Source organism: Hetaerina americana, unplaced genomic scaffold (assembly GCF_022747635.1).
Source record: "Hetaerina americana unplaced genomic scaffold, ioHetAmer1.1.p SCAF_10, whole genome shotgun sequence".
Taxonomy (NCBI): Eukaryota; Metazoa; Arthropoda; class Insecta; order Odonata; family Calopterygidae; genus Hetaerina; species Hetaerina americana.
Genome location: NW_027286070.1, coordinates 54,790,687 through 54,816,457, shown reverse-complemented (window position 1 = coordinate 54,816,457; position 25,771 = coordinate 54,790,687). Strand labels below are relative to the sequence as shown.

The window sequence follows — 25,771 nt, the reverse complement described above, 5'->3', positions numbered from 1 at the left end:
GAGGGGGGTGAGACGGTGTGGGGTTCCCATCCACCTTTTTCAACCTCCCTCCCTTTCCCTGTTCCGCTACCCTTTCTTCCCTGGTCCCTCCAAATTTCCTTCTCTTCCCTTCCCCACGTGCCTGCCGTCCGCCCCTCTTCCGCTCGCTCTCTCTCGCTTCCCACACCCTACCCTAAACCGACACGCCGAAAAGCCAGGGTCTTTCATCACAGGGAGGTTAAGGGTTGGGATGCCGCGCGTAACAAGAAGAATAACAGCGAATAGAGGCTGGGCTTCCGGTAGCGCGGTCGCTCGCATTTCACCCGGAAAGGCCCAGGCCAACGCCCCTCCCTCCTCTACCCCCTCTCAGTCCTCCTCACATCACCCCCCTCGTGCTCTCCTCTCGGATCCCCACCTCACCGTCCCTCTTCCTCCCTCGTCCCTCCTCCCCCCGTGGACCACCGCCCCACACAACCATGCGCGCATTTCATTTCTCCACAGCCACTCCGCGATTACACACTCCCCAGGACCCACACGCACCGCAGACGTAGTTGCATCCATACCGATCCCGTATCCCTCGCTCTCCTTCCCAACACTGGTCGCACTCTTTCTTCGCGACTCTCCACCCTAGTCGCATTATCTCCCATCACACGCGGGTCAGAGTGCGGGGAAGGGAAGGGTGGGGGTGGGGAAGGTGTATGTGTGTGTGTGTGTGTGGAGGGGAGAAGAGAGAGAGAGAGTATGAGGAGGAGGAAGAGGGATGTTATCCTCGCGGCTTAATGAAGTCCCTACTTCAGTGCGGCGCCCTAGCGAAGTGGCGACAGCGAGGTTAGGTTAGGGAGTTAGTTCTAGCAGCCGCCGGAGAGGAAGGGGCGAGTGGATGAGAGTCGGAGATGGAGGGAGAGAGAAAGGTTCAAGGGGAATGGTGTGTGTGTGTATGGCTCTTTTTGGGGTGGAGTAGGGAGGTTGCGGAAGGATATCCCTACGATGACTTTGGGCAAACCTAGTAGCAGTGCTCTCCTTTCCCCGAGACCCTGGGGTGAATCGGGGTGCGTTTCTCCGCGACACTCTTCTTGTGCCCCGATTCTGACCTCTCCGGCCTTCCTCTCCACCGGGGGGGGGGACCACTGTATCATTCAGAAGCACATTCCCCTGGCAGGAAAACTAGAGGGGTAGGTTGAAAGTTGTGAGCGAGACGGTAGGCGGAGGTTGGAGAGAAAATCGTCCACTTTGACGAGTGCGGGAAGACATTTGATTACTTTTACACCATTGCAAAAAGTTAAAGCATAGTGATAAATATGAGATATTTTTTTACATTTAATAAATTATTTCGTTTCCTTACATATAACTGAAAAACATATCTTCTTTTGTATGAAGATATTTTTTTTTAATAAGTAGATAGTACGTACAACTATCTCTCCAGATAGCATACCTCCATATCCTTCTTCTCTTAATCCTTTCTGTTGTAATATATTTTTTCTAAATTTCTTTAACATTACAGTTATAAACCAGATGGCCGTCTCGATTGGTTACGCTAGAGCTCACCTAGTACTAAGTCCAACGGCTTTTTGAATTCAACGATCAAAGAAGGGGGAGGGCAGTTCTTTTACCCGTGCTGCCTATGGTTTCACAGGAAGATCTTGTATCCGGAAAATCACATATGACAGGGATGCTTACGGTTGGAGTTGAGGGGGTCCAGAAACATCCATATAAATCTAATCCGGGTCCTCCGGTCAGCAGTCTAGTTCTCCATACACTGTACTTCCACGTTCCATCTTAAAATTAAAAGTTAATTACCAAACTAAGACACACAAACAGCTTCGCACACATTGACTAGCATTGTACGTAAGTAATTACTTATTCTGTAATAGTTTTCCTATTGTCATCAAACGCCAATACTTATTATTTGAATTTTATATTTAAACTTTTAAAAACCAACGGAAATCACACATGAGGTAAGTAATTTACTTCTCAAACATGAGTTTCACTAATTATAAGGTTTTGCATTTATGCATAATGATTATAGCAGTATTTTTATAGACACATCAGTCGGAGATATGTCCTTTCCATTCATCATATTGCTAATAATAATATAATAATTATATAATAATAATAAATAATATCCTGTTGACAAATCCACTGTCGTTTAATTGGTAATATTTTAGAATTTAGCGAATACCTCCATTATATATATTTTTGTTGATTATTTTTTCACACATTTCAGTGTTGGATTATTTTTTCCAAACAATCAAGCTCAAAATAATAGGCACCCTTTGCTCAATGTGAGGAAGGACATTATTGCAGGTGTAATTTTGAGAGAGCATATTTAGAAAATCTAGGCTGCCGTGACTGTAAGACAAGGTTATTGTTTTGAATGGCATGCTGAATCTTATGTTTAAGGAATGATAATGTTGCATCACTTTATGATTCAAATTAAATTAAAATCTTTGAGCGATGAAATGCTTTGCCAGATTTCTTTTTTAAATGTGTAATAATTCTCAATTTTGGGCGCTTTGACAACTCACATGAGTTCCAATAAACTGAACAAGTGAATACAATGATACTAATACGTCATTTTACAGATACCGATGCAATGCACCACTTACTAAAATTTATGAATCGATAAAACAGAATGCAATTGTACTACTAAAACACACAATTTACTGGTCATGAAATTACAGTACTGATAGTTTTACCAAATATACAATGTTTACGATAGCAGTATCAATATAGTATTAAAGGCATTTTTACAAATTTATTGCCATAATACCCCAATTAAAGCAAATTGCTGGACGCATTATCGATAATCATGCTAGGTTGTGTTAAAGCCGACCTCGTATAATTCGAATTTATCGCCATTGCTGACGTCCTTTTGGGTTCATATTATTACGGGTTCATATTATTATTGGGTTCATATTTAGGATAACGAAGCAGTTATCTAACGATGTGATAAGATTACCAAAAAGTGGTCTGTAACATTGCTAGCTGTCCATTATTCGAAACTAGTCCCAATTTGCATTGTTTTACATTTTGAGTGAATTGAGTATAACGCTGATTCTCCGCTAAATCGATCGTTCCATCAATGTTTCCGTAGAATGTTAGCATATTTGATCCATTTTTCACGAAATCGAATCATTTTCATTGGTTAACTTCCAAATGTCATTGCGTCAGTTTTCTCATAGTAATCGTAGTCTTAATATCTAATTGGAAAAAAAACCGAAAGTGGCGTATCTAAAAGTTTTCAAAAGTATGCCAAGTGATTATATCTCACTAAAGAATTTAAAATTAGGAACATAATTTGTTACGCTTTAACTACTTCGTTAATTTAAACTTAAAATATTCCTCCAAGTGACATTGTTAGGAGTAGAAACAACTTGAATTCTCATTCCGCATGGATTTCTACGAAATGTATTTATGGCGTAATGGTTTTTAAAGTGCTACCAGCTAAGATCCACCAAGGTGTCAGTTCCATGAATTATGTAAATGCACGAAATGACATTATGTGTTGAAATGCTCTTGTTTCACCATGGCACAATATTTGTAGCATGTCACGTTGGGTGTGTGATCGTGTGAAAAACTGCAGCCCTGTCCCAATTCTACTGTGATATTAATGGGTCTGAAGATTAGCCTGTTAAATTGATACGTGAAACTTATCGGGTTGACACCTAAAGCTTATCGAGTATTTGTTTAAAAATAAAAATAATTATAAAAATGTTTTAAAAGGTGCTTCAAAATGGATGCCGTAACTGAAGATAAATACCTTACCATATGTTTATTGCTAATGCTTAACTCTTACTATCGCCCGCCATTGAGACCGCAACATATTGAAGTTTATAAAACATATACCATCATACCAAAAATGGATCATTGAGACCATGACCGGACAAATTGGTTAACTTAATTTACCCTAAAATATGAAAAATATGCAACGTCAAGAAAGATGCAAGGGTAATCAGCAAAACGAAAAAGAAAGGTAAATGATGATATTTAAATGCATTTTTAGCCCATCACCGTTAATGGTGTTGAATTTTGGTCAATAGAAAACAAGAATTGAGGCAATTGAAGTTTTTTACAAAGATGGTCATAACTGTCAAGAATCGAGATTGGAACATATTATAAATAAAATAATAAGCAAAGTAACACAAAAAAAGAATCATGGGTACTGAAATTAAAGCAAAATAGCTGCATGGCAATTTTAGGAGAAGAGACGATAAGAGAGTTACAGTTAGAGAGAAAGAGTTACATCAATTGTAATAGATCTTTTGGATGGAGGGTAGTCCCATGATCACTTGGAAACAATGAAGAATTAGGTCTAAAGGGAGATAGGTAAGACTAATACCGATAGAAAAATCGTGAATCGGTATCCTACAATGATGTCCCACAATCTAATCTAATATTTTCGCAATAAATAGGTTTAGAGTACAAAAATAGCTCTAAATTAATAATTTCATTTGACTGCTGTTTTCGTGTATTCATTGTAAATATTTTTAACCTGTCGTATATTATATTGACAGTTCTTGAAGATTTGAATACACCGATTCATACATAAAATTGATTTTGGAATTGGATCGAGTTCAGCGTAGGCGGGCTGGGTTTGTCATACATTGTCGACCAACGGAGTAGCGTAACTACTTTGCTAGAAAATTTAGGCTGCCCTTTCACAGCGGCGTTTACAATACAAATTACACAGCGGCGTTTACAATATATATTAAACTTATTAAAAACATTTAAAGATGGGACCTTTTCCGATTACATCAGGAACATAAATCGAACCCCAACGTATTACGGGCGGAGGGATGACGAATATGAGAATAGAGAGATAGACTGCAAAACTGACAGGTTTAAAATGTCATTTTTTCCAAGAAAAATTAAATACCAGAATGTTTGTAGTCGAAATCCCCCAGGAGTCAGTTCGACACAATAAGTATTAACGAGACTACGCATGGTTATACATATATATATATATATAAATATAAATATATATATATATATGTGTATATATATGTATATATATATATATATATATATATATATATATATATATATATACACATATTTGTAGGTTCCTTCCACCTTCCCCCATCCATTTGAAAAGCTCTAACCCACTCATCCCTTACCTTTTCCTCCTAGTGCTGCACCCCCTGCCACACACCTTTCTGGTGGCTCGTAGGGTATTAATGTAGATGTAAGAGAGAAAAACTATGTATTGCTCAAATAAATGTCAAAATTTCATTCAGATGGCGAAAATTTGGTCCCTGCAACTCGTGGATGATGCGTAGGGGTTTTCCAAACAGGGAGTAACTTCCTTTAGTATTTACATAACTTCAATACAAAACGCTCAACGTTCTTTTCAAATGGAAATGGAGTTCCACGAGATGGAATCATTTGTGTATGTGCAACCCCCGCGATACTGACTCTTAAACAGTTTGCTTCTATAGCCGATCGTTAAAACCAACAAAGCCTGGATACTTCGACTTCTGCAGATTACAATTATAAAAAAAAATAAATAAAAAGTCGTAGAGTTTTTCCGCTACGAAAATTCCAAATTCATTTCCTCTTGCGTCACTTCCGCCCTCTCCACTCACTCGCACGCCCTTCTGCTCCCCTTAACCTTCCACCCTTCGCCATGTTTTTCCATCCTCCTGCAAAGGCAAGCCACCACGCATGTGTTTCCCTTGTTTTTTTCCGTATCCACAAACTGCAGACTCGTGTACGTCATATCTCATTCCCTAGTAATGTAATATCTCCATCGCAGTAAATTTGGTACTACCCCAACAAGTATGTCTATCTCATCAGTATCGTAATGAATTTATTTCCCTCTCCGTCTTCCACATTTTTCCCTGCTAAAAGGATGAACGGTACCAAAAATTCTTCCGCCTACGGTTCATTTCTTTTTAGCTCCTTAAATAAGAGCTGGTAACCCGGAAAGTATTCGTATACCTAAAAGCATTTCACTTTCACATTCCTTCATGATCCATATTTTTTCCAACGTTGGTTCTTATGCCAGTATATTGAGTATTCGCCCAAAATTGATATTTTCCACCTGATTATGTAACTTGATGTATTAATCTTGGTAACCTGCATTAAAGAATTTTCGTTGAGCTTATGAACAGGGTTAACACTGAATTACCTTTCTGCTGATTGTGATCTAAGGTTTTAAGCCTTCGACATTGGTTACTGTATTTTCTTGCAATATCCAGAATATCATAGATAGTAGGCCATGAAATAATATATAGCGATTGAATTTTCCAAAGTTTTATGACTAAGAGGAAACTTAAAGAAAAATAAAATCTTGTTTTCAACGCCGAATTTTTTTAACAGCTATTTTTAATCTCATCAATATCACGGGTAGAGTCGAAATATTTCCATGTAAACATATTACCCTGGGAACCATCTAGTTAGCAAGGAGATATTATTTCCAAAGTTCTTGTGAAGAAAAAGCCTTCAAGTGATGGCGCTCTCCACTGACTTACGACAACGGCAATCGCAAACAATAGGGCCCTCAAAATGCAATAACCGTAAATAATATAAAAAATAAATCAAAATTATTACCAATTGAAAAATTAGATGATGATAGTCCTGTTTTAATCGTGAATTCGCAACTTTTCGTGGAAACACCTAGGCGCCATTTTTATTCCTCAGACACGTCAGGAAGAGACTTTTTTAAACTCCTCCCTATCTTGGGTACGTAATTGAAATAACCTGCCTGATAACTTAGAAAATTTCAAGATATTTGACTTGTACCACTCCTTATACGCCGTATTTTAGTTTAGGTATGATGCAAATTCAATATAAATACGATAAAAGTCGCCATGAAGCTAAATCCACGCGAGTAAAAAAATACTGACAAATGCTAGTTTTTATTATAATCCATTAAATGAATTGCTACTATCCTCGAGTTTATAATATCATCATGGTTCCCTTGAACATATTTGCTAGGCATCCTTATTCATTCACATTAATTAGATTCATAAAAAAATGTATGCTCTATGAAAGACAACGTTGGCCTCATTTATCGATTTGATTAACTTTCACTCCGTATTAAGATCCATTTCACCCTATTTATCCGAGTTAGAAGCCAAAGTTATCAATGGTATTCCCTTGCTTTCATTGCGTGTTCGAGATGCAGACCACAATTTGGATGTGACATTAAGAGGACTTGGGGCAGACCGTATCCTCTCGGAGAAAGAGAAAAATTAAAAATTTTCCGCGGAAAAGCGAGCTTTAATTTGATCCATCACAAGAAATCGTTTTAAATCTCATTTGCGTATTTTGGCGTGGGCCGAAAATCCTTTGGTGGCTGCGTCCTGAGGATGTGTGGCCGGCCGTTGGAGTAAGGAGTGCCGGGCGGCTGGAGAGAAAAATAAAATAATCGGCGAGGAGGGAGAAGTGAGGAGACTGAGTGAAAAAGAGGAAGGGAGCGAGGGAGGGAGATATCCTTAAAATTAGTGGTCCTTTCTCTGCCAGGGGAACAGAGAGGGAGAGAGATAGAGAGAAACAGTTGAGAATCAAGGAGCGCCGCGCACACGTAGAGCGGTGGCTGGTGAGACCATGTTGAGTGGGCGTGGTATAAATGGCGAGGAGGGCGTGCGGGGGTGGGGTGAGGGGTTGGTGGAGTTTGGAAGAGGGGTGGAGGAATCCGTGAGGGGAGAGCCGTGAGGTGGGTTGGGTGCCGTATGGAGAGGGTGGGGGGGGGGGAGTTATCTTTTGAGGTCGGGTTGGAAACCTCCGCCTGGAAATGCTCCCCGCCACCACCCCATCCCACATCTTTCCCCCTTATCTGCCGCTCCCCTTCTCCCTCTCTCTCTCTCTCCCTCTCAAAATGTTAGACACGGGGACTCGGGAAATTTAATTTACTTCCTACTCCGCCGCTTCCATCCCTCACCCATCCCACATCACTGCTCCAACCTCTCTCCCTTTCCCTTCCCACCTCTCCCACTCTCCCCTTTCCAACCCCCGCCGTTCACCCGTCTTGCATTATGGTTTTCCATCCGTTTCCATCTCTCCCCCACATGCCCCGTTCCTTCTGTCTCTCCATCGCTCTCCTCCCTGTTTCTCTTCCCTCGCTTCCTTCACCTTTTGTGGGCTGTTTTGGTGATCTCGCTGTGTGCCGGACTCGACGACTTTTTGTCTTGTTTGAGTGACTTTGTTTGCTACGCTAAGGCTGGAGGGGGTGGCGTGTGATGAAGGAGGATTCTGGTCCCTATAATTTTTTTCCCAACACAAAGAGAGTCACCCCCTCAACCCCCCTCCCCCCAAAAAAGAGAGGAGTTGGATAGCCGATCTCCTAAGCATATGAAGGATGGTGGTGCGACGGAACGTAGCGCAAACAACTGTTATCTTCCCCGCTCTAATTAACGGGTAGATGAGTCCTTAAACATAGCATCCTTTGTAATTTGTGGTCTTTTGGTGCGATAGCTCGGGTGATTGGCTGACTTAATTATTTGCTTAGCGGGAATTCGATTGAGAAAAAGTGGTGTATCGTAAAGTCAGTGCCGTTGCGAGTTCATTGCCTTCATTTACGGTGCTATCCATTGATATTTAGGTGTAATCATGGTGCAGAATTAGGTACTCGTAAATCTCTCACAAAAGGATCCAATATCATTGGATTGGTCTTTTTGTTTATGTAGTCCCCATTTCCCGAATTCGCGCGCACCATTTAAGTGCTCCGCAGAGTGATCTATAATTTTACTCATTCATTGGGCACAATTTGTTTTTCTCATGTTTTTTAAATGGATTTATTGATGGATAGTTGTTCAGAGATTGAAAATTGCCGCACTTCATTTTGACAAGTTGTGGGTTATCAACAAGTTCAACTAAGGGTCTTTATTGAGCCATTTTAAAAATATTTTGGAAATTTCTTTGTTATTAGATTGTAAGAAACACACACACACACATATATATATATATATATATATATATATATATATATATATATATATATATATATAATTTATATTTATATATATATATACATAAAAAAGCCGACCCCGGTGGCGGCGGGGTAACGTCCTCGTCTGCCATTCCAAGGGTCGCGGGTTCGATTCCCGCCTGGGTGAGTTTCCCTCCATCTAGGGCTTGGGTGTTTGTAAATGTGACCATTGTTATCATTGTTAATAGTTCGATGTAAAGGCCAAAATGTGCTGTTTTCGGACTAATACTGAATAAATAAAATAAATAAAATAAATATAATCGGGTGGTGACCTAACACCTCTGACACACGCCCTTGCGGAGGCTTGCGGGGTATTATGTAGATGTAAATGTAAATGATAACATGATTCAAGGAGCCGTTATGCCTCACATAACATATGATTAACACATCTGAAAATATTTGAGTTGGCCCTGAAAGCTTGTATCATGTAAGTAGCAAAGAAAAATAACTGATAACTCATCAGTAGATGAGTTACTGAGAAGATAGAAGGTGAAATATTACTTCCGTAAGTAAAGAGGCACTTGACTCACGGAAGTAATTTTAGAGGAACTCATATTGTTTCCAGAAACAATTAATGATAATTATCAGAGTGCTACTTCTTTAAACCTCATATATCGGTAAAAGATTTTAATACAAGAGCAAAATTGAAGAACGTAGGTATCTCTGGTATGTATGTAATTATGAGACCAAGATCGGTAACCAGGCGGAATTATGATTCTTTTTAAACTCCACGGACATCCTTTGCAAGGCTTTCTATGGCTATTCGGTTTCAAGTTCTAAAAAGGGCACTTCAAACAGACGAGAGTTTGAAGTTTTTTTTCAAAAAGTGGATTGTGAAATAGGAGTTTGGATAGCAAGTATTTAACATTTCTCCGCAACGAATCTCTGCTCAGATGTGCTATAATTGTCAGGCCTCCAAAAGAGAGGTTTATTAATTGCTTTCATAATAAATCAAATAAAGGGTCCTGCATCAAATATATGTTATCAATTTTTACGCCTCTCAACGGATTCCTTGGTTAAACTGGCTCCTCAATTGTATGTTACGCGTTGTTTATCAAGGCAAAATGGGATCACCGAATAAAGGAGAAATAATTAGTATTAAAAGCGAAGCCAAATCCCCACGATAAACTCCATCTGAGTTGTGTACGTAAGTTGGCGTGCAAAAACAAGGAAGCTATATAAATATTAGGAATAATGTTTGACGTTTCCATGTATCAAACGATAAAACTCCCAAGTTATACGTGGAGGCAAAACAGTAATTTATTGAATCTCCACAGTTCTGATTATATTTTCCTGTGGCTTGCGAGATGGAAATTTCTTATCGAGTATGGAAAATGTTCGTTGTGTGGTATATCCGACACTTTATTGGTATTATTTCACGCCCGTCGATTTAAATGAAATTTTTATTCATAGGTATTGCGTGATTGATTCCTATTATGCCATATGTCTAGTGGAATGGCTTTGGACTAAATAAATTTCATGTAGCAATATTTTCAAATCAAATAAAAATGTCATGAATTTTGTCATTATCTAGCCTGACCTCAAAAAGAGACGCCATAAAACTCGTCGAGAAAATTAGCTGTACTCCATAGATGCAAATTTTACTCACTATAAAAACACCTTTTATTGCTTATGTATAAGATGTAGAGGTAGATATAAATGATAGTGCATTGATTTTTGATTTGTAATTCCTTTATATTTACTATTGCACGTGATATTTAAGGAAAGATTATAAGAAGATTAGTGTCTGAAGTCTCCGCTTTAAACTAACCATTATATTAGTATAACAATGGATGGTAAAAAGATAAATGCTCTAATTACTATGCTAGTAAATGTTACACGAGTTACTTCATATTTCTATTATGTACTCAATTTATTTAAACACAAAATATAATATAATCTGAGTATAGGTACTTATATGGCAATTAATAGTGTACGGGTAAGGCCTAGGGATAGTCATCTTAAATAAATAATTATTTGAAACCGAACCTTGAAGCAAAGCTGGCGCTATTTTCTAATAGTTCCTGAAAGCCCTCGAAAAGTAAAGAATATTCCTAATATGATTGATTTCTATAAATTTAATTTTACAACTACATAAAAGGTTCTCCCATTCTTTGTTGTTATTGCACTCCCTATTCTTGCCAATGGCTTTATGTAAAAGGTCTGTGTCAACTAGAAAAAATAGCTGTTTTAGATTTTTGTTTTCCCTATAAACGAAAAACAAATGATCGAAGCCTTAGAGTTACGCTTTCTGAAAATGAAAAAAAATATCCTTTCTGACAAATGATGCATTTTGTGACATACTGTTGTAGTACCATAGTTTATCACAATTTGCATGCCCATACATTTTACTACCTATCACTTTATATTACAGCTCCAAGTTGAAAATATCCCACGCCCGAAAAGATAATTCAAAAACCGTTCTATTCAAGTAAGCCTCAAATTATGGGTTTTGGAAAGACTGAATTTCGGAAGGGTAGAAGAAATTAATGCGCTATATGCTATCTCATGAAAGGTGACAAAGAGCTTCTGGCATCCTTTATTTAATAATATTCAAATTTGATTATGCTAAGTAAGCGTGATGAGAAATTATTGCCTTCACTGAATGAGGGATGAATTTCAACTTGACTGTCTTGTACTTCTATTTTGGATATTTTATTATCCGTTTGAATAAAAGGAAGTGGAATAAGGATATATGTATATATATATATATATATATATATATATACATATATATATATATTGATATCTACGAGATACACGTATATAGAAGCACATTTAGTCGCTAATGCTATTCCCTGGAATAAGGCACATCTTTTCCATAATGAAGATTCCATTAATAAGTATTACCTGCCTTCCAGTAAATGTAATGGTTCTCAGTTTAATATTCCATCCAGTACGTGTGTGTTGAGTTGGCAGAGTCACTATTTTCAAAGGATTTTCAGGATATGTTCTTATTTAAAAGTTGTATAGAGATCAATCAATTGCAAATCAATAAGTTAATTCGATTGAATAATTTGAAATTTCTCCACCACTGGAAAAGAGGGAGCGACTGAATTACTTCCCTGTTTTTCATTAGAGTTAATCTCAAATTATATAAATTGCACAAAAAACAGTGCAGTTTGACAAAAGGCTCCACTTCGCTAAGTCCTCATTTGAAACCTCATGTATCCGCTGAATGAATGTGTTTCATGCGAAATGCAAAAATGGACTAACTGAGAATTTTGTTTCATAGATTTAGCATCTTCGTGTAACGAAGCGTGTTGTGATTATTTTTCAACTAACCACAGCCCACTACCCTCATTTTCAGGACTGTAATTCAATGCTGCAGTCATTTTAATTCTGAATGGTACATTGCCCGATGTTAAATGGTAGATTGGAGTTTAAAGGAGCCAAAATTTGAAATAAAATGGGAATTTGATATTTTGTAAAACTTTTTCTTTTTAGCGGCTTCCACAAGAGAAACTCTCCCGTTTTGTTAAAATAACTCACGTAGTATAAAACATTATTTTTGGAATACCTAATCCGTAGTGTAGGAATATCCACAGTGCTGAAAATAATGAATTAAATATTACAAATGATAAAATTGAAAAATTTCATTCAGTATAGTGATATATAGCTCACTCAGCATTCATATATAGTTCAGTATAGTTCATTTAGGGCGTATAAAATGGAATAAATACTGGTGCGTAATCGTATTCCTAGCCCCACTTCAATGAAATACTATGTATTCCTCCGTGTGTGAATTCATTTTTAAAGCTTATATCGTTCGTTTCTTGCACTAGTATTTTCGTACTCATATATTGTTTCCAAAGGAATCAGTGAAGAAAAATTGAAAAAAAGAAGAACAGGACCTTATTGTAAGTTTTAAAAATTACTTTTAAATAATAATTAATATAAAATGGATTCTTAATAATATTTCAATTTCCTTAAAAGCATACAAAATCAACGGAACAAAAAAATTGGAATTCACTCACAAGGTTACAAGGCGTTTAATTTTTTCGTGATTAATAATTAACGGCAAATTTTGGGGGAAAAGTAAATACTTAAAGCTTTTATTTGCAGTGAACTCATATTATGGCTCATTTTATTACATTGGTGGTTGATGTTACTTTTCAGGTGCGATTTGTATCTGCGCGGTTTCCACGCTTTTACCTCTTGCCATTTAGCAGTTAGGTTCTGTTCAATTTGTTCAATTGTTTCAGGATTAGATAGGCTTTGCACTTTCTCATCAATATTAGTCAATATAACACGGGGAGCTTAACGTAATGCTCTCTCCGGGGGGACAGGGGATTGAGTTTTCATTGCCAGGGCCAAGCAACATGACGAATGTCACATTAGACTTGGTTCGGTTACATCCTACGTTAGGGGGAAGTAGGAATAGCCGCTCTAATTTTACCTGGCGGCGTAGAACTCATGGCTGGCCATGGTCCTTTAGGAGTACTTCGTTTTTGTTTTCGGGAGTCTCCCGGAACCGCCGCAGCTCAGGGTATGAGGGGCAAAGTTCCATTAGCCTTTTGTGCGACGCGGGCTGGATACGGAGCAAGCGGTAGGCATCCCTTCTACGCCGGAAGAGACGTTGACCCTCAATAAACCCTGATCCTCGTATCCCTCCCCTCCCAATTCTAGCAGTTCACCCGCCACCCTATTGGCTTCCTATTTCGCTACGACCCGACATCGAATTTCCATCTGGCCTTTAGGCGGACACGCGAAACAAAGCGAAATAAAAAATTAAGAATAGCCAAAAGCCGTTTGAATGGGAAAGATATTCGGCCATAAAGCGCCACGGCCGCGTTCCCTCCCCCCACTCACGAGGCGAAGAGGGCTGCCGTATCCATCAGTTCACACTCCTCCGTGTCTCTCCCACCCCCGTTCCCCTCCTCGCTCCCTTTTGACTATTCCTCCCTCCCCTCCCCCCCACCCCCTCACGCTCGCTTTGTCTCGCGTCCTCCTGCCTGCCCGTGCTTTCGCGTCCACCACTCTTTCTCCGCTTTCTCCACAGCCTTTTTCCACCAACCCCCCCCGCCGATCTCCCCTCTCCCCCCGACCCATCCACTCGCGCGCACTCACACACTTCCTCTCCCTTCCCAATCGCGCCTACCTCCCCCGAATGGTACGGGGGAATGGGGGCAGGGAAGTGGGAGCAGGGCGGTGGAGTGGGTGTGGAGTGATTCGTGGTGGTGGGGGGGGTGTGCAGATCGAGAAAGGAGTGGGGGCGTTGGTCGGGACGGGACGGGGGTCCTAGTCGGCAACTTCATTTCCGCATTCGGCCTCGCAAATTCAATATGCAATCGATCGGCTTCCAAAGGAGGAAACTTAAATGAATCCATTCGCATACGGATTAATGCGAAAGCGAGGGGGTTGTGACGAAGGGGTGGGCAAGGAAGGGGGGAATTGGATAGAGGGGACAGGCGGGTGGGGCCTGTGGGAGGAGGGGGGTTGAGGGGTATCGACGAGAGTTGGGGACGGAGTTTGAAAAGGGACAAAATGAGCGAAAAGTAAAAGCGGCAGTGAAGGGAAGGAAAGACTGAGGCAAGCGGAGAGGAAGAAGTCTATGGGAAGCAGCGATGTCGAGTTTTATTTTTGGAATATTGGCAGCCCTATTTGGCCTTCATATTGAACCCGTTTCTTTTCACGTGGATTTTCTTTGTTCTTAATTGCTTAATTAATTTAATTTCCACCCGGGTAATGTATATCAGTAGTGCATGACTCGGTTCCAAATGCCTTCTGCTGACCGGAATGTTGTAGCCCAATGTGAGGCGTACCTTTTAATTGGCTAGCGTGGCATAGGTAATTGCATTGCTGTGCTGGAATAAATCAATGGAGTTAGTTGAGGTCCTAACAGACCTAATCCGCATAAATGTTGGCTATGAATTTTACCAGGATATCCCTTCGTCGTAAATTGTAACTTTTTTATCCACGAAGGTAGACTACAAGTCAATATTTTTGCCAGATCTGGGAGAATTCAAAGCACTTTTAATTTAAACATTACAAAACATTTTAATACCAAAGAATTTCCTAAATCATAAATTGTTTTGCCATGTTGTCAGATTCGGTCAGAACCAGAAGAAAATCGCAATATCTATAACTATGTAGGCATATTTCTTCGCTCTTTCCAACCTACTGGCATGTCTTAGGCGTACTAAGAAAAGCCAGAACAGAAGTCTCAACTAGTATATTCTTAGTTAACATCTCTTCTGGAACTCCTGTGCTTTATCTTTCCGTTATTATTTTAGAAAAATAAAAAAAAGACGTTACCCCTCGTGGACATACGTCTAAGCTATTAATAAGTACTCATGAAGGAGCTGGTTGGCGCATGATGAATGTGATCGCAATTGAAGTGTATCATGCTCAAACATAAATTAATATAAGTAATCACAAAAATTCATTACTCGTTATCTGCACCAAGAACATTAATCCCATTGTGATGTGGGGCCAAATACAATTTGATTAATTAGGAATCTAATGAGAGGACAATTATAATTAATGGGGAGAATATAGTGACGAATCCAATAAAAATTTTAGTTAATTTTGGGTCATGTGGACTAATGACTTTCACCTAAATTTCAGTTTCTTGAAATATTATCCGAGTTCATTATAAAACCGGCCAATCGTAAGATAATGCCGTACTTAAAATTTATTGTAAATATATTCCCGTGAATTGAATTTGTGTGGTATAAAAATAACCAATGAGTGTTTATCCCGCCCACGAGCCATTTTTAGTTGGCTAGGTGATCAGCTTTTCAGTCGCACACCAATAATCATTAAAGTATGGAAGAACTCACTGCACCGAGAGTGATAGTTGCTTCCTTTATAGTTGAATATTAGAAATGGAATTACAAAGAAACTGCGGGATATGCCGCAACAGTAACTTTTAATGGAGTCATCCGCTAATGTGCATTTCAATGCAACAATTTCAGAGTGTAAAAATCATTTGCCTTGACCGGGATTCGCCCGGTCAAGGTGAATGATTTTTACACTCTGAAATTGTTGCATAGCAATGAAAAGTTTAGATATATTAGGAATCAGTCCTAAAATATATTATATAGCTCTTTTAGGCATGAAAAAGTTGAACCAAAGATGGAATGAGTAAAACATAAAAAATCCTTTCATTAATGTCTTTCATTTGTGAAATAATTAAAAACCGAGGTGACGAAAATCAATCCAGGTATTTTGAGTAGCAAAGCTAGATTGATCTACCGAGTAAATCATTACATCTGGTGACTAGGAAAGATTCCGGTACTTTTTCTTTTTGCATTATTCTTTTTTATATTCTTGCAATTATGAATAATAAGAAATAACATTAAATTTTGTCCCTCACTCAGTGTTGACTGCACCCGTTTGACTCTCACACACCTGGCGGTCACTTTCCTGTTTTCTTTTTGAAAAACCTCACCCAAATGCAAAAATTAGTTCGAACGTGATATAACTAGTCCCACGAATCAGAAATTCATGCATAACTAATATCGTAGTAACTAGGGAATGAATGTGAACAGTCGCCCTGTTCTTACCAATCTCTTCCTTCTGGCAGAAACGGCACATGTCCCACGCCACCTACATTCCCTCGCTGTGCCTCTCAGGGTATTGTGTGGATGCGGATCAACCGTGGCCCTAATATACTAAGTGTGCGGCTTGAGTCCCTGAGGAGGGACTTTCTCTTTTCCCTTACCTCCCCTCCCCTCAGCCGCACCATAACCTTCGCGGCAGATGTGGCAGAAGAGACCGGCTGGGTGCATCGTTCTCTCCCGCCCGCCCCTGCCCCCTCATCCGAGGACCCCTCGCAATCACGCTCGCTCGGTCCGCGGACTCCAGCTCGATTTTTCGGTTAACGAACGTGAGGTGGGGAATGCGACGGGCTGCATGAGAGCCTGGGCATGCGAAAGAGAGGCTAGGGAGGAGCGAGAGGAGGAGGAAGGGAGCCTAGCCGGGTGTCTATATTTATGCGGAATCCCATGGCTGTATGGGGCCGTGGAATTTTATGAATGTCTGTTTCATCCGAGACCTCCCCTCACTTCCCCGAAAAAAAAATGAATGACTGAATTGTGTTATCAAAACACGAAAAACAGAAATTTGAATGATAAGCATTCTGAGGGCGGAGATTGAAGCGAGTGAGGCGGATAGGAAAATGGTGTGTAGGAAAGAAAATTTTACGTTCAAAGTGAGTGCTTTTAAATTTGTCTCGACTGCATTGGTAATTCGCTTACGTCATTTTACGAGTATGGAAATTAAGGCTGGTTTTAACCATGGCAAAACATCTCTAAAATTTTATATAGAGTCAAATAAATATGCTTTCTATCCAAACCAAATAAAACGAAGAGCTTTCCCTAAACGTCCATTATGTCTACACCGAGGCATTGGCGTGAAACCAGGGCAAAACGTCATTTTTCCGCGCCTTTTTAATGATTTACATATCACACATATTAAACAACCATGTTAAGCATTTAAAATATTAAATAAATACTATTACTTAATGTTTTCTGAAATTCAGAAATCCATTCGTATCCTCCATGACGCCCGAGTTACAGTTGGCAGGATGCTATGAAGATATGACAAACTTCATGTAAAATGTATTCATATTTACGAATAGCCAATGTAGTTACCCAAATACAATAAAATTCATAGGCCTCTGAGTACACGTCTTCTGCCGCAATAAAAATCAATTTGTACTTCCTCAACAGCAGAGAAAATATGACGAAGTTAAATTCAAGTTTACTTTTTTATCGAAAAATAATTATTAAACCATAGATCGAAAAACTTGATAAGAGAAGCAAATTCATTGGCGGAAGAAGGCAACCTTATGAAAAATAATCAATTGCAATGGCGAAGAGCAAAGAGTAGAGCAATATGCGTCTGATTATTCTAAATAGTCTTTTTTATGTCACCTTTAACATTTAATGCTATATAAATTTGCATGCATATAAGATAACTATGCATTTCTTATATTTACCACGATTTTTTACCACAAAAATTATCAGTTCCATTTAATAATTTTGAAGGAGTTCCATAAATTAAGAAATTCAGAAATATTTCCTAATTTAATGTAGCTAATGGTTTATTTGTGTACGAAGAGATAAAAATCATGTATAATATATAAATAAAGTTATATTAGCTGGTTCTATTGTTTCACGTAAGGTTATCCAGATGATATATTTTCGAGCTGGCTTTACTTCTAAACTATACACGACTTTATGACGTATGAGGAGTTTGACTAGTTCAAGTTCCCGTGAGTTTCAATTCATTATTATTCGGAACTGATCTCCATATAACTAAACACAGTAGTGTAAACCTGAAACTTTGGTGTCTTCTGAAGTTTCCTCAACGCAGTTCTTTGAGCGCATCTCATGATTGTGATGTAACACACGATGAAATCTCTCGGAAAGACAAGGATATATTTTTGCCAAGAGGAACAAAGCGCTACCTTTCCCGGAGCGGTGGCGGCACATACAAGGCGTCTGCGATTACAAGTTTATGGCATCAAGGGCGCGTCAAAGGAGGCCAACTCTTTTTCTTTTATCGATTTTTCAAAAATTTATTGCTTCTGATGGAAATTTCGTGAAGACTTAGTGCGGTGCATAGTTTTTCATCAATCAATATTTCACTTCGGTAATTCTCTTTCGATTTGCGATGAAAAAAGTTTTTTAATTCTTATCACACACCTCTTTCTCAAACTACATCAAATAACCTTTCCTTCTGGAAGCAAAATGTCGGAAATATTTTCGGAGCAGCCCTAATGACTATTTGTACTTTTGAGGTTTTGGCGGTTATTATTTTAAATAAACATAGGTGAGCACGAGAAAACAATAATTATTTCTCCAGTCACGGATTACTATAGGAATTTATAATGGAATTTTAGATGAAGGAGGCAGCATCTTAAAATTCGAAAATGTGTCACATCTGGATTCGCAGCTCTTCACGTTTGTGTCATGCCGATATTTAAAATATTTCATTGTATTTATGAAATATCTTACAAACTTGAAAGTCAAAACGGGCAAGACAAAATCTTCCTGAGACCAAGGTATCTCCGAGGGTCTTATTATCAACAAACATTGATTCTGGGACTGATTTAGAGCCATAATTTTTTTTCCAATTACTAAGTTTGTTTTCTTTGTATTATTTACGTTTTCTAATATTTCATTTTTAATTTTGTACGAGGGTCATCCGGAAAGTAGTACCCGTTCGTGCCGCATGAAGTGCTGACGATGCGAGTAGCCGCTGGACGAGGTCAGATAGCTTCAGTGGCTTGTCTGCCTTCTCTGAGCCAAGTTGCGTGACGCTAGCATTGCCTGTGTTGTTTCTGTGATTGTTTACAATGTTTAAAAAAATTGAGAACGCCGCCAGTTGTGAAGTGAGGGCAGTGATTAAATTCCTCAATGCAAGAAACGTTCGCCCATGTGATATTCATCGCCAATTAAAGGAGGTGTATGGAGACAATGTAATGGACGAGTCGTCTGTTCGGCGGTGGTGGCGCAACTTCAACATGGGGAGGGGGAACACACACGACGATGAGCGTTCGGGGAGACCGTCTGTCATTACAGACCAACTGGTGAGCTCAGTTGACGAATTCGTGAGGAACGATCGGCGCGTCACAATTGATGACATCTGTGAGCATTTTCCCAATGTTTCTCGAACAATTGTTCATGAAATTGTTAAACACCATCTGCATTATGCAAAAATTTGTGCAAGATGGGTCCCTCGCGTATCTCAATGAGCTGGCGGCGAAGGACTATGCAGCAGGAATACAGAAACTTGTCACACGTTATGACAAATGCCTTAATTTGCTTGGAGATTATGTTGAGAAGTAGTTTAAAGTATCCTCTTTCAAATAAAATTTTTTATGTTTGTTAATATTTACTTTTGTCTTTTTATTTCACGAACGGGTACTACTTTCCGGATGACCCTCGTATATTTCAATAGAAATATTTGAGTTTATTGGCATTCACAATGTATTCCAAAACGGTGCACAAAAGGAAACTTATAGCGCTTCCAAAAATGTGAAAATTATTATTTCCTTCATTTTTAAATGTTACATGTGCATCCCCACTTCAACTCATCGTCATATTTACTGTATTATTCGACTTATTATTTCCCTTATCCTGCGGCACCACTCCATCACTCAATGAGAATGCCCTCTATACTTCGATATGCTGACCTTTAATGTCATCCAACTTGATGAAATTACCCATAATTGTATTTGGTCAAACTTAAATTGAAGCAGCTTCCCGGTATGGAGATGTGTAATTTACTAATATTAAGGAAATGCCCTGATTAGGAAGTTATCTTGCATCCTTCCTTATGCATTAAAATAGGATTGGATAAGAATTCATGATTTCATCATATTCTTTTCTTTATGTACATCTGTGCTCTGGGTACGCGAGCGCACCGTCAAATTGTTACCTGGATCGATAGTGTTGGTAACAATCATTTTCAGTAGTTGGCCGTCCATGAAGAGGATTTTTTTTAGGTGCTTGGTGCCCCATCTAAACTTTTATTTTCACCCAGTATACCGTTTCAAATGCTGTAATTTTGGCGTGACGAACGACAATTCTTTTGGCGTTCCCTTTCTCGGAAGATATGTTCTTAGACGTAGGGCTGTTTGATTCCAGACTAATCGGGTCGTGGTTAGTTTCAGTATCTACAAACTTATGAGCAGTCTCGATCTAAGTCTGCCCTGGAACCAAGACAAGGTCAATTTTAGTGTACAGCTCACATCTTGTGGTGCCCGCTTGCACTACTTCAATCAGACGTGATTTGCAGCCCCGGGAAATTGCCATCTTTAAGATTTTTCCCCGTACGTACATACATGGATTGGCCATTTTTTATGGTTTTGATCAAATGTCCAATATATTGAATGCTTCCGCTTGAAGTGGTTTCCAGACTTCCATTGATTCAAATGTTTTTCCTCTATTTCCTTCCCCGACCAATCTCGCATATGTGGGAAAAGTAGGAAAATGCTCCACATGAACGCATATCTCCGTGAAGTGTTTCCTTTGCAAATTTTTTTGAAAGCACAGCGGTGGCATCCTAGCTTTGCCACGGAGGTAGAGCGGTTTTAATTTATCCAATAACGAACTGCGGGGCTTATTCCGTCCTTCCCACCCACAACTCCGTCCTTTCCCCCATCACACGCGACACAAAAACTGACGAGCGGAATCCCACCGAAAAGTCCTCGCTGTCAGGGAAATCGAACGAAGGCCCGCGGAATGGAGACCCGTACAATAAACACGTCATCAACGCCATATACCTCACCTCCCCCCTTCTCCCTCTTCCAAATCTCGTTCTTTATCACCCTTGCTCCCCTTCCATCTCCCTCTCCATTTTTTCTGCCTCTTTTTTTCTCCTTCTCATCTCTCTCCAATCCTGAATATTCAATTGAGTAGTTGACGAGACCGCCGCGGCGCGCACAGCGCACCTCGCTGGTTCAGTCAGTCAGCGTGGGACGCGGTGAACGTTGGGGGGGTGGGGGCGGGAGGGGCGCGAGAGAGAGAGAGAGAAGGCGCTTCGAATGCCAATCATGCAAAATACGATTCCTCGCAGATTTCTTTTTTTCCTCCCCCTCCCCTACTCCTCCCGTCCTCCAACCCCCACTCTCTTTCCATCCGTGCGCTACTCCCTTTCGCTATTTTTCCACTCCAAATGCCTCTCTCTCCCTTTCCTCCGCCTCCCCGACTCAATCCCTCTCTCCCCCGATCGATATTTTCGTTATTCGCATTTTTTTTCGCCACTGTTTTCACTCGCTCCCCGTCCCCGTCTCCCGCTTCCGCTCAATTGAACCTTCGTTCCTTATTTCGAATGGAAGTCGAACCGTCGGGTATTTTTATTCCCTCCATTCTACCCCCCCCCACTCCCCCCTCCCCTCCGCACACCCACCAACCTCTCCTTCTGTCTCGCACATACCCACATGTTCTCTCTACCTTTCTCCCTCCTTTTCTGTTCTCTCTTCTCCCCGACCGCTGCAAGGTTCCCTCATCATCTCCGCCCCACCTCCGCCCCATATTCTAAAGGAAGGGTTATTTTTGGAATTTTATTCCGTACTGCCCAAAATTCGAGGAAGGCTGTGTCCTTGAGGTTTAAAGGAGATACGATTTTTTCTCTTTTTTTATTTTACTTTAGGACATGCAGTAGACAAGAATGATTGTCTCTCTCCATTCATCATTACACGTACCATTATCATTACGCCCACCACAGCTGTAATTACAGTTTTTATCTCTGACCCAGCTTTTACCCTCGGAGGATATTAACAATGCCGTCATTCTCCATTAATTGCCCTCCCTTCCATTGCGTTCTTTTATCGGCGCTTAACGTAAATTTTCGTTTTTTTTAGTCCTGATGTTTTTAAGTCTTTCCACGTTTGTTGATTTCATAGCTTCGTGCGTTATGTTTTTAATCGAAAAGCGGTGTATCATGTTTTTTATCAAATAGCAATAATAGTAACACACGCAATGGCCTACGTTTTTCGTGTTTATTTCATATTTTATCATAGAGTTTTGGTAATACTTACATAATTCTTCATAATTTCTCATTAAATATCGATGTGATGATAAAAATTAACAGTTGCCAAAGGAAAATCTTCTGTTTCTTGGAATTTCAGAAAAATCAAATTTTTTAATCGGGTTGTCAGTCATCAATTTGAATTCCTTGGATTACTGCAATACAGCTCTTCATAGTCCCATTTGAATCTATATTAGTTTATGCTCTGCTGGTCGATCGCGTGATTCTTCTGTTTGAAAGTGGAGTAAAATTAATAATTTAGGGAAGTACTTCCAATATTTTAAGGAGACACCTTTATTTCCCCCGAGGAAACTTGCTTTTCATCCTCGTTTCCTCATTTACGAGTGTATCAATGATATACATTCCACAATGGCCATCAATATGAGGTCATTAGCTCATAAAATGCCCATTTAGTGAGACAAATATCAACTGTTGGAGGGCCTTTAAGTGATACCAATCGTGAAATCAGTTTCATTGTTGATTGAACTTTATATAAACGTTAGTATATTCCACACCATGAAAATGTAATAATGTGACGACGGTATCAGCCGCTATCGCGTTATTATCAAGATAAAATACCTATTGTATTGATAATTACTCAATAGAGTCAAAACCGCAATTGACAAAATACTATTCTAATTGTGTGGAATACAAAGGTTTTTCATTTCAAGTATGCTTCAGTTCCACCAAGTATTGTCTTATAATTTTATTGTTTTGTAAGTTGAAGTCAACTGATTCAAGGTTAACTATGTGAAAGATTTTAATGTTCATATTGTTATTTGCTGAGAATTTCCATTGGATTAAAAGTTATGTGTAAAATCATTTATGATACTATTAATATTGTTACTTGGTTTAATGAGTGAGATATCGAGCAAAATATGAAAATGGTGCGTAGTACTGTATTTCTAAGAAGGGAAAGAAACAAAAACACCCATGCATGTTTCTGCACGGAGTGCTGGATACGAGTGGATATATTACGATATATCCATGGTATTTGCACAATTGAATTAAAGCAATTTTGCATTATCAAAAGAAATAATGAAAGAACAGGATGAAAAAGGTAAAGAGAGGTAGTTCAAATAATTTATGCACAATTTTTAATACGCGTGAACCAATTGGGAACCAATGAAGATAGATCAAATGATTATTCAACAGCCAAGTACAAGGGGAATCAGTATTACGTATTAGACCGAACCAAATATTTTTTTGCAGTGTTGTTCAACGGTTATTATCCTGACAGAGCGAATAATTCCATATTGGCATTAATTGGCATGGTTAAACCACTATTAGAATTTAAGGTTAACACACTTTTACATAAATTAAAAAATTAACACTATTCCTGTACATAATGTGCCATTAGAAAAAAAATAATAGATATAATTCTAACCATTCCAAACTACTAACTTGTTCATAATTTTTCTTAATTTTATATTAGTGATTGTTTACACTATAATTCCGTACTGCGAGTATCAACCACTGTAAGTCTCTGTCTCGACTCTCAGGGTAATATGTCTGAGAGAAATGAATCTCTTATGCTCTCTAATTACTTCCTCAATTTCGTCTACAGTAGATTTTAAATGTATTTCTTGGGGTTTAAATATCCATTATTGCATAGAGTATAGAACGGGGATAATTAACTCCTTCTTTACATGTATTTTGCTTAATATTTATTCGTTTATACATAAAAAAGCCTTCTTATATTGAATTGAAATTAATAACAAGTTTAATTAAGGTCATATTTTATTTTATCCCCTCGTCGCTTATTTACTTCAGACATCCTATATACTTTATTTTCCTGTTTTAATGTAATTGACGCAAATCTAATGCAATAATTTTTATATTTTTTCACATTTTTTAACGTTCTCTCTCTTTCGCTTTCAGAAAATCGGTCTTCGAGAACAAGAGGCTATGAGAGGAGCGGAGGGCTCGGAGATGGTAGGTCTTCTAAACTTGTGGATGCTGAACGCTCTTGTTATGTTCAATAGTCTGATAAGTGGCTTGACGCTAAATTTCCTTTCAGCTTTCGAGTAGGAGGTATATGCGCCTTTCACCCGTTAAATATTTTGTCCTCCTTATTCAACAAAATTTACTTGACTTTCCCAAGTATTGTGGGTATCACTTGTATGGAAAATCAAACATGGTAATAGTAGCTAGGTAACAATGGCGTAGTTAATGGTGCTTATCAGTAATAAGTTGTGTACGAGACTAGGTGAAAATGGATTTCATCGGACCATCTTGCGCTCTCGGAAAGCAGAGAGCTCCTTTTTGTTTTGTAGGGATTCGCACTTATTACAGCTTCCCGTCGTCGACGTTTTCTGATGCCTGAATCGCCCCTCGTGCATTTCGTCATCGTCTCGCAATAGCCGCGTCCACTGGAAATCTCTTTCAAGCGTGAATGAAACAGTTTGAAATGAACACTAGCGTCTCGCAAGCGACTCCCTTGCGCTGGCTGTTCAATCTTGTCGCTTGGGTTTTTGCTCGTGATCCAGTTTTGTCGCTCTCTTTCCCCCCTTAGTAATGTTTGTTTTATTCCTTTTATGGGTATATTTAGACCAAATATCCGTGTTTTGTGAGCCGCATATAATGTCTTTAGAGATCCGAAAGACTTGGATGAACTTTTTTTCATGAGTTTCCTCCGCCACACACTCTGTCTCCCCTCCCTCCTCTAAATGAATTGCTATATCGAAGAAAATACGTCGTACTACAGCCTCAAAATACGCGTCATCTTCTGGCCTCTACTCAGCCATAATTATTTGTCAGTTCTTCGAGTTATTAGTATTTTTTAATTACCTAACAAATTATCAGTGCATATAGATTTGGTTCTCGTTTAAGCCTTTAATCTTATTTTAATGTCCATAAAAAGTTCCCCATGTCGAGCTCTTCGTGAATAATAATGGGACAGGTAATCATTGGTTTCATGAATTTTTGCACGAAGAAAATAGCAGTGCACACTGCTCAATCGTATATATGACTGAAGGTTTTTTCAGTGAATAATACTAACAAAGAGATCCATCGTGCCCTGTTTGTGTGCCCTTTATCTTTCGTTTACCGAGTGGCGTCCCTGAGAATATTTTCAACAAGATAATTGCAATTTCCCCAAATAAATTGAGAAATATTCGTGAGTCAATCGATTAATCTTTAACGGTCAATAAACCAAATAATTATCATTAATCAACACACTCCGCGTAAGTTGATGATTTTTTTCGTGTATTCGTTGGTATCTAAAGAATTCCATATTGGGAGTTTATCATCTGGATATACTAATAGCTGTGGTGACTCACTTGGAGCGTTTCTTCGTGTTACTGATTAAAGCAGTAATGAGCAAAGATTTGCTCAAATTTAATCTTGGTCGTATCTGCGTTGAAAGAAAAT

The 25,771-nt window shown here is 39.0% G+C and overlaps 1 protein-coding gene across 4 annotated transcripts in view; it reads left to right on the top strand.

The window, feature by feature from the left end:
- The window catches only part of LOC139700136 (protein turtle-like), a 744,763-nt gene that overhangs the window by 484,023 nt on the left and 234,969 nt on the right, over window positions 1–25,771 (top strand). For all 4 annotated transcript variants that reach the window (XM_071598677.1, XM_071598678.1, XM_071598679.1 and 1 more), the window contains exon 2: window positions 24,281–24,334. The gene's annotated coding sequence lies outside the window, so the exon portion shown is untranslated. The remainder of the gene's footprint in view (window positions 1–24,280; window positions 24,335–25,771) is intronic.